The following is a 9,628-nucleotide window of genomic DNA, read 5'->3' as shown; positions in this document are numbered from 1 at the left end:
GAAAAAGCACAAGCTTCGCAGAAGAAGAAGAAGAAGAACAAGAAAGAGGGCAAAAGGAAGGTAGACACTGGTAATATCCCTGGTAGGGTTACCCGGAGTAAGGTGGTGGCTGATACGCGTACAGCACGCGTCCGTTGGGAACCCCAAGAGGAAGGTGTGATGCGCACAGCGGCAAGTTTTCCCTCAGAAAGAAACCAAGGTTTATCGAACCAGGAGGAGCCAAGAAGCACGTTGAAGGTTGATGGCGGCGGGATGTAGTGCGGCGCAACACCAGGGATTCCGGCGCCAACGTGGAACCTGCACAACACAACCAAAGTACTTTGCCCCAACGAAACAGCTGAGGTTGTCAATCTCACCGGCTTGCCGTAACAAAGGATTAGATGTATAGTGTGGATGATGATTGTTTGCAAAGAACAAGAAAGAACAATAGCAAGCAGATTTGTATTTCAGATGTAAAAGAATGGACCGGGGTCCACAGTTCACTAGAGGTGTCTCTCCCATAAGATAAATAGCATGTTGGGTGAACAAATTACAGTCGGGCAATTGACAAATAGAGAGAGCATGACAATGCACATACATGATATGATGAGTATTGTGAGATTTAATTGGGCATTACGACAAAGTACATAGACCGCTATCCAAGCATGCATCTATGCCTAAAAAGTCCACCTTCGGGTTATCATCCGAACCCCTTCCAGTATTAAGTTGCAAACAACGTACAATTGCATTAAGTATGGTGCGTAATGTAATCAATAACTACATCCTCGGACATAGCATCAATGTTTTATCCCTAGTGGCAACAAGCACATCCACAACCTTAGAACTTTCTGTCACTCGTCCCGCATTTAATGGAGGCATGAACCCACTATCGAGCATAAATACTCCCTCTTGGAGTTAAGAGTAAAAACTTGGCCGGAGCCTCTACTAATAACGGAGAGCATGCAAGATCATAAACAACACATAGGTAATAGATTGATAATCAACATAACATAGTATTCTCTATCCATCGGATCCCGACAAACACAACATATAGAATTACAGATAGATGATCTTGATCATGTTAGGCAGCTCACAAGATCCGACAATGAAGCACATGAGGAGAAGACGACCATCTAGCTACTGCTATGGACCCATAGTCCAGGGGTGAACTACTAACTCATCACTCCGGAGGCGACCATGGCGGTGAAGAGTCCTCCGGGAGATGGATCCCCTCCGGCAGGGTGCCGGAGGAGATCTCCGTAATCCCCCGAGATGGGATTGGCGGCGGCGGCGTCTCAGTAAGGTTTTCCGTATCGTGGCTCTCGGTACTGGGGGTTTCGCGACGGAGGCTTTAAGTAGGCGGAAGGGCAACGCGGGGGCCACACGAGGGCCCCACACACCAGGGTCGCGCGGCCAAGGGCCAGGCCGCGCCGCCCTATTGTGTCGGCGCCTCGTGGCCCCACTTCCTTCCCCCTTCGGTCTTCTGGAAGCTTCGTGCAAAAATAGGACCCTAGGCGTTGATTTTGTCCAATTCCGAGAATATTTCCTTTGTAGGATTTCTGAAACCAAAAACAGCAGAAAATAGCAACTGGCTCTTCGGCATCTCGTTAATAGGTTAGTGCCGGAAAATGCATAAATACGACATATAATGTGTATAAAACATGTAGATATCATCAATAATGTGGCATGCAACATAAGAAATTATCGATACGTCGGAGACGTATCAGCATCCCCAAGCTTAGTTCCTGCTCGTCCCGAGCAGGTAAACGATAACAAAGATAATTTCTGGAGTGACATGCCATCATAACCTTGATCATACTATTGTAAGCATATGTAATGAATGCAGCGATCAAAACAATGGTAATGACATGAGTAAACAAATGAATCATAAAGCAAAGACTTTTCATGAATAGTACTTCAAGACAAGCATCAATAAGTCTTGCATAAGAGTTAACTCATAAAGCAATAAATCAAAGTAAAGGTATTGAAGCAACACAAAGGAATATTAAGTTTCAGCGGTTGCTTTCAACTTATAACATGTATATCTCATGGATATTGTCAATGTAAAGTAATATAACAAGTGCAATATGCAAGTATGTAGGAATCAATGCACAGTTCACACAAGTGTTTGCTTCTTGAGGTGGAGAGAGATAGGTGAACTGACTCAACATAAAAGTAAAAGAAAGGCCCTTCGCAGAGGGAAGCATCGATTGCTATATTTGTGCTAGAGCTTTGGTTTTGAAAACAAGAAACAATTTTGTCAACGGTAGTAATAAAGCATATGTATCATGTAAATTATATCTTACAAGTTGCAAGCCTCATGCATAGTATACTAATAGTGCCCGCACCTTGTCCTAATTAGCTTGGACTACCGGGATCATCGCAATACACATGTTTTAACCAAGTGTCACAAAGGGGTACCACTATGCCGCCTGTACAAAGGTCTAAGGAGAAAGCTCGCATTTGGATTTCTCGCTTTTGATTATTCTCAACTTAGACATCCATACCGGGACAACATAGACAACAGATAATGGACTCATCTTTAATGCATAAGCATGTAGCAACAATTAATGTTCTCATATGAGATTGAGGATATATGTCCAAAACTGAAACTTCCACCATGATTCATGGCTTTAGTTAGCGGCCCAATGTTCTTCTCTAACAATATGCATGCTCTAACCAATAAAGTGGTAAATCTCCCTTACTTCGGACAAGACGGACATGCATAGCAACTCACATGATATTCAACAAAGAGTAGTTGATGGCGTCCCCAGGAACATGGTTATCGCACAACAAGCAACTTAATAAGAGATAAAGTGCATAAGTACATATTCAATACCACAATAGTTTTTAAGCTATTTGTCCCATGAGCTATATATTGCAAAGGTAAAGAATGGAAATTTTAAAGGTAGCACTCAAGCAATTTACTTTGGAATGGCGGAGAAATACCATGTAGTAGGTAGGTATGGTGGACACAAATGGCATAGTGGTTGGCTCAAGGATTTTGGATGCACGAGAAGTATTCCCTCTCGATACAAGGTTTAGGCTAGCAAGGTTATTTGAAACAAACACAAGGATGAACCGGTGCAGCAAAACTCACATAAAAGACATATTGTAAACATTATAAGACTCTACACCGTCTTCCTTGTTGTTCAAAACTCAATACTAGAAATTATCTAGACTTTAGAGAGACCAAATATGCAAACCAAATTTTAGCAAGATCTATGTATTTCTTCATTAATGGGTGCAAAGTATATGATGCAAGAGCTTAAACATGAGCACAACAATTGCCAAGTATCAAATTATTCAAGACATTTTAGAATTACTACATGTAGCATTTCCCGATTCCAACCATATAACAATTTAACGAAGAAGATTCAACCTTCGCCATGAATACTATGAGTAAAGCCTAAGGACATATTTTTCCATATGCAACAGCGGAGCGTGTCTCTCTCCCACACAATGAATGCTAGGATCCATTTTATTCAAACAAAAACAAACCGACGCTCCAAGCAAAGCACATAAGATGTGATGGAATAAAAATATAGTTTCAGGGGAGTACCTGATAATGATGTCGATGAAGAAGGGGATGCCTTGGGCATCCCCAAGCTTAGACGCTTGAGTCTTCTTAGAATATGCAGGGGTGAACCACCGGGGCATCCCCAAGCTTAGAGCTTTCACTCTCCTTGATCATATTGTATCATCTCCCTCTCTTGATCCTTGAAAACTTCCTCCACACCAAACTCGAAACAACTCATTAGAGGGTTAGTGCATAATAAAAATTTCATATGTTCAGAGGTGACACAATCATTCTTAACACTTCTGGACATTGCACAAAGCTACTGGACATTAATGGAACAAAGAAATTCATTCATCATAGCAAAAGAGGCAATGCGAAATAAAAGGCAGAATCTGTCAAAGCAGAACAGTCCGTAAAGGTGGATTTTATTGAGGCACCATACTTGCTCAAATGAAAATGTCCAAATTGAATGAAAGTTGCGTACATATCTGAGGATCACGCACGTAAATTGGCATATTTTTCTGAGCTACCTACAGAGAGGCAGGTCGAAATTCGTGACAGCAAAGAAATCTGCTTCTGCGCAGTAATCCAAATCTAGTATGAACCTTACTATCAAAGACTTTACTTGGCACAACAATGCACAAAACTAAGATAAGGAGAGGTTACTACAGTAGTAAACAACTTCCAATACTCAAATATAAAATAAAAGTACTGTAGTAAAAACATGGGTTGTCTCCCATAAGCGCTTTTCTTTAACGCCTTTCAGCTAGGCGCAGAAAGTGTATATCAAGTAACATCAAGAGATGAAGCATCAACATCATAATTTGTTCTAATAATAAAATCAAAAGGTAACTTCATTCTCTTTCTAGGGAGGTGTTCCATACCTTTCTTGAGAGGAAATTGATATTTAATATTACCTTCCTTCATATCAATGATAGCTCCAACAGTTCGAAGAAAAGGTCTTCCCAATATAATGGGACAAGATGCATTGCATTCAATATCCAAGACAACAAAATCAACGGGGACAAGGTTATTGTTAACGGTAATGCGAACATTATCAACTCTCCCCAAAGGTTTCTTTATAGCATTATCAACAAGATTAACATCCAGATAACAATTTTTCAATGGTGGCAAGTCAAGCATATTATAGATTTTCTTAGGCATAACGGAAATACTTGCACCAAGATCACATAAAGCATTACAATCAAAATTATTGACCTTCATCTTAATGATGGGCTCCCAACCATCCTCTAGCTTTCTAGGAATAGAAGTTTCAAGTTTTAGTTTCTCCTCTCTAGCTTTTATGAGAGCATTTGTAATATGTTTTGTGAAAGCCAAATTTATAGCACTAGCATTGGGACTCTTAGCAAGTTTTTGTAAGAACTTTATAACTTCAGAGATGTGACAATCATCAAAATCCAAACCATTATAATCTAAAGCAATGGGATCATCATCCCCAATGTTGGAAAAAATTTCAGCGAGTTTTATCACAAGCGGTTTAAGTAGTTTTAGCAGTTTTCGGCAGTTTTGCGGGCTTTGCATTAGAAGTGGAAACATTGCCAACACCAATTATTTTACCATTGATAGTAGGAGGTGCAGCAACATGTGAATCATTAACATTACTAGTGGTGGTAATAGTCCAAACTTTAGCTACATTATTCTCTTTAGCTAGTTTTTCATTTTCTTCTCTTTCCCACCTAGCATGCAATTCGGCCATTAATCTTATATTCTCATTAATTCTAACTTGGATGGCATTTTCTGTAGTAACAATTTTATTTTCAATATCCTTATTAGGCATAACTTTCGATTTCAAAAGATCAACATCAGAGGCAAAACTATCAACCTTAGAAGCGAGAATATCAATTTTATTGAGCTTTTCCTCAACGCATTTGTTAAAAGCGGTTTGTGTACTAATAAATTCTTTAATCATAGCTTCAAGTCCAGGGGGTGTGTTCCTATTATTGTTGTAAGAATTCCCATAAGAATTAGCATAACCATTACCATTATTATAAGGATATGGCCTATAGTTATTACTAGAATTGTTCCCATAAGCATTGTTGTTGAAATTATTATTTTTAATGAAGTTTACATCAACATGTTCTTCTTGGGCAACCAATGAATCTAATGGAACATTATTAGGATCAACATTAGTCCTATCATTCACAAGCATAAACATAATAGCATCAATCTTATCACTCAAGGAAGAGGTTTCTTCGACAGAATTTACCTTCTTACATTGTGGAGCTCTTTCCGTGTGCCATTCAGAGTAATTAATCATCATATTATCAAGGAGCTTTGTTGCTTCACCAAGAGTGATGGACATAAAGGTACCTCCAGCAGCTGAATCCAATAGGTTCCGCGAAGAAAAGTTCAGTCCTGCATAAAAGGTTTGGATGATCATCCAAGTAGTCGATCCATGGGTTGGGCAATTTTTAACCGAGAGATTTCATTCTTTCCCAAGCTTGTGCAACATGCTCATTATCCAATTGTTTAAAATTCATTATGCTACTCCTCAAAGATATAATTTTAGCAGGGGGATAATATCTACCAATAAAAGCATCCTTGCATTTAGTCCATGAATCAATACTATTCTTAGGCAGAGATAGCAACCAATCTTTAGCTCTTCCTCTTAATGAGAAAGGAAACAATTTTAATTTTATAATGTCACCATCTACATCTTTATACTTTTGCATTTCACACAATTCAACAAAATTATTGAGATGGGCAGCAGCATCATCGAACTAACACTAGAAAATTGCTCTCGCATAACAAGATTCAAGTAAAGCGGGTTTAATTTCAAAGAATTCTGCTGTAGTAGCAGGTGGAGCAATAGGTGTGCATAAGAAATCATTATTATTTGTGGTTGTGAAGTCACACAACTTAGTATTTTCAGGAGTGGCCATTTTAGCAGTAGTAAATAAAGCAAACTAGATAAAATAAATGCAAGTAACTAATTTTTTTGTGTTTTTGATATAGAGTGCAAGACAGTAAATAAAGTAAAGCTAGCAACTAATTTTTTTGTGTTTTGATATAATGCAGCAAACAAATAAGTAAATAAAGTAAAGCAAGACAAAAACAAAGTAAAGAGATTGGATTGTGGAGACTCCCCTTGCATCGTGTCTTGATCTCCCCGGCAACGGCGCCGTAAAATATGCTTGATACGCGTACAGCACGCGTCCGTTGGGAACCCCAAGAGGAAGGTGTGATGCGCACAGCGGCAAGTTTTCCCTCGAAAGAAACCAAGGTTTATCGAACCAGGAGGAGCCAAGAAGCACGTTGAAGGTTGATGGCGGCGGGATGTAGTGCGGCGCAACACCGAGGATTCCGGCGCCAACGTGGAACCTGCACAACATAACCAAAGTACTTTGCCCCAACGAAACGAAGTGAGGTTGTCAATCTCACCGGCTTGTCTGTAACAAAGGATTAGATGTATAGTGTGGATGATGATTGTTTGCAAGAACACAGTAAAGAACAATAGCAGCAGATTTGTATTTCAGATGTAAAAGAATGGACCGGGGTCCACAGTTCACTAGAGGTGTCTCTCCCATAAGATAAATAGCATGTTGGGTGAACAAATTACAGTCGGGCAATTGACAAATAGAGAGAGCATGACAATGCACATACATGATATGATGAGTATTGTGAGATTTAATTGGGCATTATGACAAAGTACATAGACCGCTATCCAAGCATGCATCTATGCCTAAAAAGTCCACCTTCAGGTTATCATCCGAACCCCTTCCAGTATTAAGTTGCAAACAACAGACAATTGCATTAAGTATGGTGCGTAATGTAATCAATAACTACATCCTCGGACATAGCATCAATGTTTTATCCCTAGTGGCAACAAGCACATCCACAACCTTAGAACTTTCTCGTCACTCGTCCCGCATTTAATGGAGGCATGAACCCACTATCGAGCATAAATACTCCCTCTTGGAGTTAATTAAGAGTAAAAACTTGGCCAGAGCCTCTACTAATAACGGAGAGCATGCAAGATCATAAACAACACATAGGTAATAGATTGATAATCAACATAACATAGTATTCTCTATCCATCGGATCCCGACAAACACAACATATAGAATTACAGATAGATGATCTTGATCATGTTAGGCAGCTCACAAGATCCGACAATGAAGCACATGAGGAGAAGACGACCATCTAGCTACTGATATGGACCCATAGTCCAGGGGTGAACTACTCACTCATCACTCCGGAGGCGACCATGGCGGTGAAGTGTCCTCCGGGAGATGGATCCCCTCTCCGGCAGGGTGCCGGAGGCGATCTCCAGAATCCCCCGAGATGGGATTGGCGGCGGCGGCGTCTCAGTAAGGTTTTCCGTATCGTGGCTCTCGGTACTGGGGGTTTCGCGACGGAGGCTTTAAGTAGGTGGAAGGGCAACGCGGGGAGCCACACGAGGGCTCCACACACTAGGGCCGCGCGGCCAAGGGCCGGGCCGCGCCGCCCTGTTGTGTCGGCGCCTCGTGGCCCCACTTCCTTCCCCTTCGGTCTTCCGGAAGCTTCGTGCAAAAATAGGACCCCGGGCGTTGATTTCGTCCAATTCCGAGAATATTTCCTTTGTAGGATTTACGAAACCAAAAACAGCAGAAAACAACGAATCGGCTCTTCGGCATCTCGTTAATAGGTTAGTGCCGGAAAATGCATAAATACGACATATAATGTGTATAAAACATGTAGATATCATCAATAATGTGGCATGGAACATAAGAAATTATCGATACGTCGGAGACGTATCAGTGGCCCCAGCGAGACACACCAGGAGCAAGAGAAAGATTTTATTCTGAACAACTAATTTTAATTTGTATGAACAATTTGAATTTGTATGATCCCTTTATATTGGCGATCCCTTTGTATTGAACAATTTGAATTTGTATGATCCCTTTATATTGGCGATCCCTTTGTATTGAACAATTTGAATTTGTATGAACAATTTGTATTGGGGTTCCCTTTGTATTGGGGTTCCCTTTGTATTGAACAATTTGAATGTAGGGATCCCTTGAATGTATGTGTTAAGCAAAATTTAAGCCACATTTATCATTTTCTCTAGGGTTTAGGGTTTTAGGGTTTTAGGGTTTTGGGTTTTAGGGTGTAGGGATCCCTTGAACATGGTGGAACCTTCCCATGGAGTCTTGTTATGTTACCTACAACCTAGAGAAATAATAATGGAAAAGGAAATATAGAGATATGAAGTTTTTATGCCAAAAACTTCAAAACCACTTCCTAGTCCATGAGCTACTAGCTATGAAGATGTCGGGCTTTTACTCAATACACCTCCCAAATACCCACTATGCTTACAAACTTTGTCCAAATGAGTCCAAATTCGTCACACTTTGTGTATCTTTGAATTACAAACAATATCACGTCGGCCAAAATGTACTATACTGTTCAAATACCACAATTTTACAATTTTTATGCCAAAAGCTTCAATTTCCCTTAGTCCATTTATTATTTAGGTGCCCCTGTTTTACTTAGTGTTACTCATTTTTCCCCCTCCGGGCCCACTTGTTTTACTCAGTCGTACTCAGTTTTGCCCTTCCGATAAACATTTTCTCACTTTTCCCCCTCTTAGTTCTACTCAGTTTTCCTCACTTGTACTCACTGGCTGATCTCTGATTGGTCGAGATGTATGTCACACAGATCTTCGTTAGTTGAAATCTCAACGAACGCTTGCACCGTTCGATCTTTTATGATCGGACGGCCTGTATATCTCTCTATACCACGATGGACGCATACGGAGAGAAGAGCAGAGCACATACCTACCAACCCTGGCAGTCGCATATTCCAGTCGCATCTTCCTCTCTCCTATTTCCTCTCTTACTCCGGCGGTCGCGGCGGCATGGATCTAACCATGCGGCGACGCGGATCTAACCGTGCGGCGGCGCGGATCTAACCGTGCGGCGGCGTGGATCTAAGAATACCGGTGGGGATCTAACCCTCAGAAATAGTTGAAATGTCTCTTTCTGTCTCACTTTCGATTCTCTTCTCAGATCTGTTGATGATGAAGAACACCAAGACGGCGGCCGTGCCGACAGTGGTCATCGATGGCAAGATCATTGAAGCCATCGCCTACAACATCGCTTCGACGTCGCAGATCCAGCCTTCAAT

Source organism: Lolium rigidum, chromosome 4, assembly GCF_022539505.1.
Source record: "Lolium rigidum isolate FL_2022 chromosome 4, APGP_CSIRO_Lrig_0.1, whole genome shotgun sequence".
Lineage (NCBI taxonomy): Eukaryota > Viridiplantae > Streptophyta > Magnoliopsida > Poales > Poaceae > Lolium > Lolium rigidum.
Note: the sequence above shows the minus strand (reverse complement) of the source record.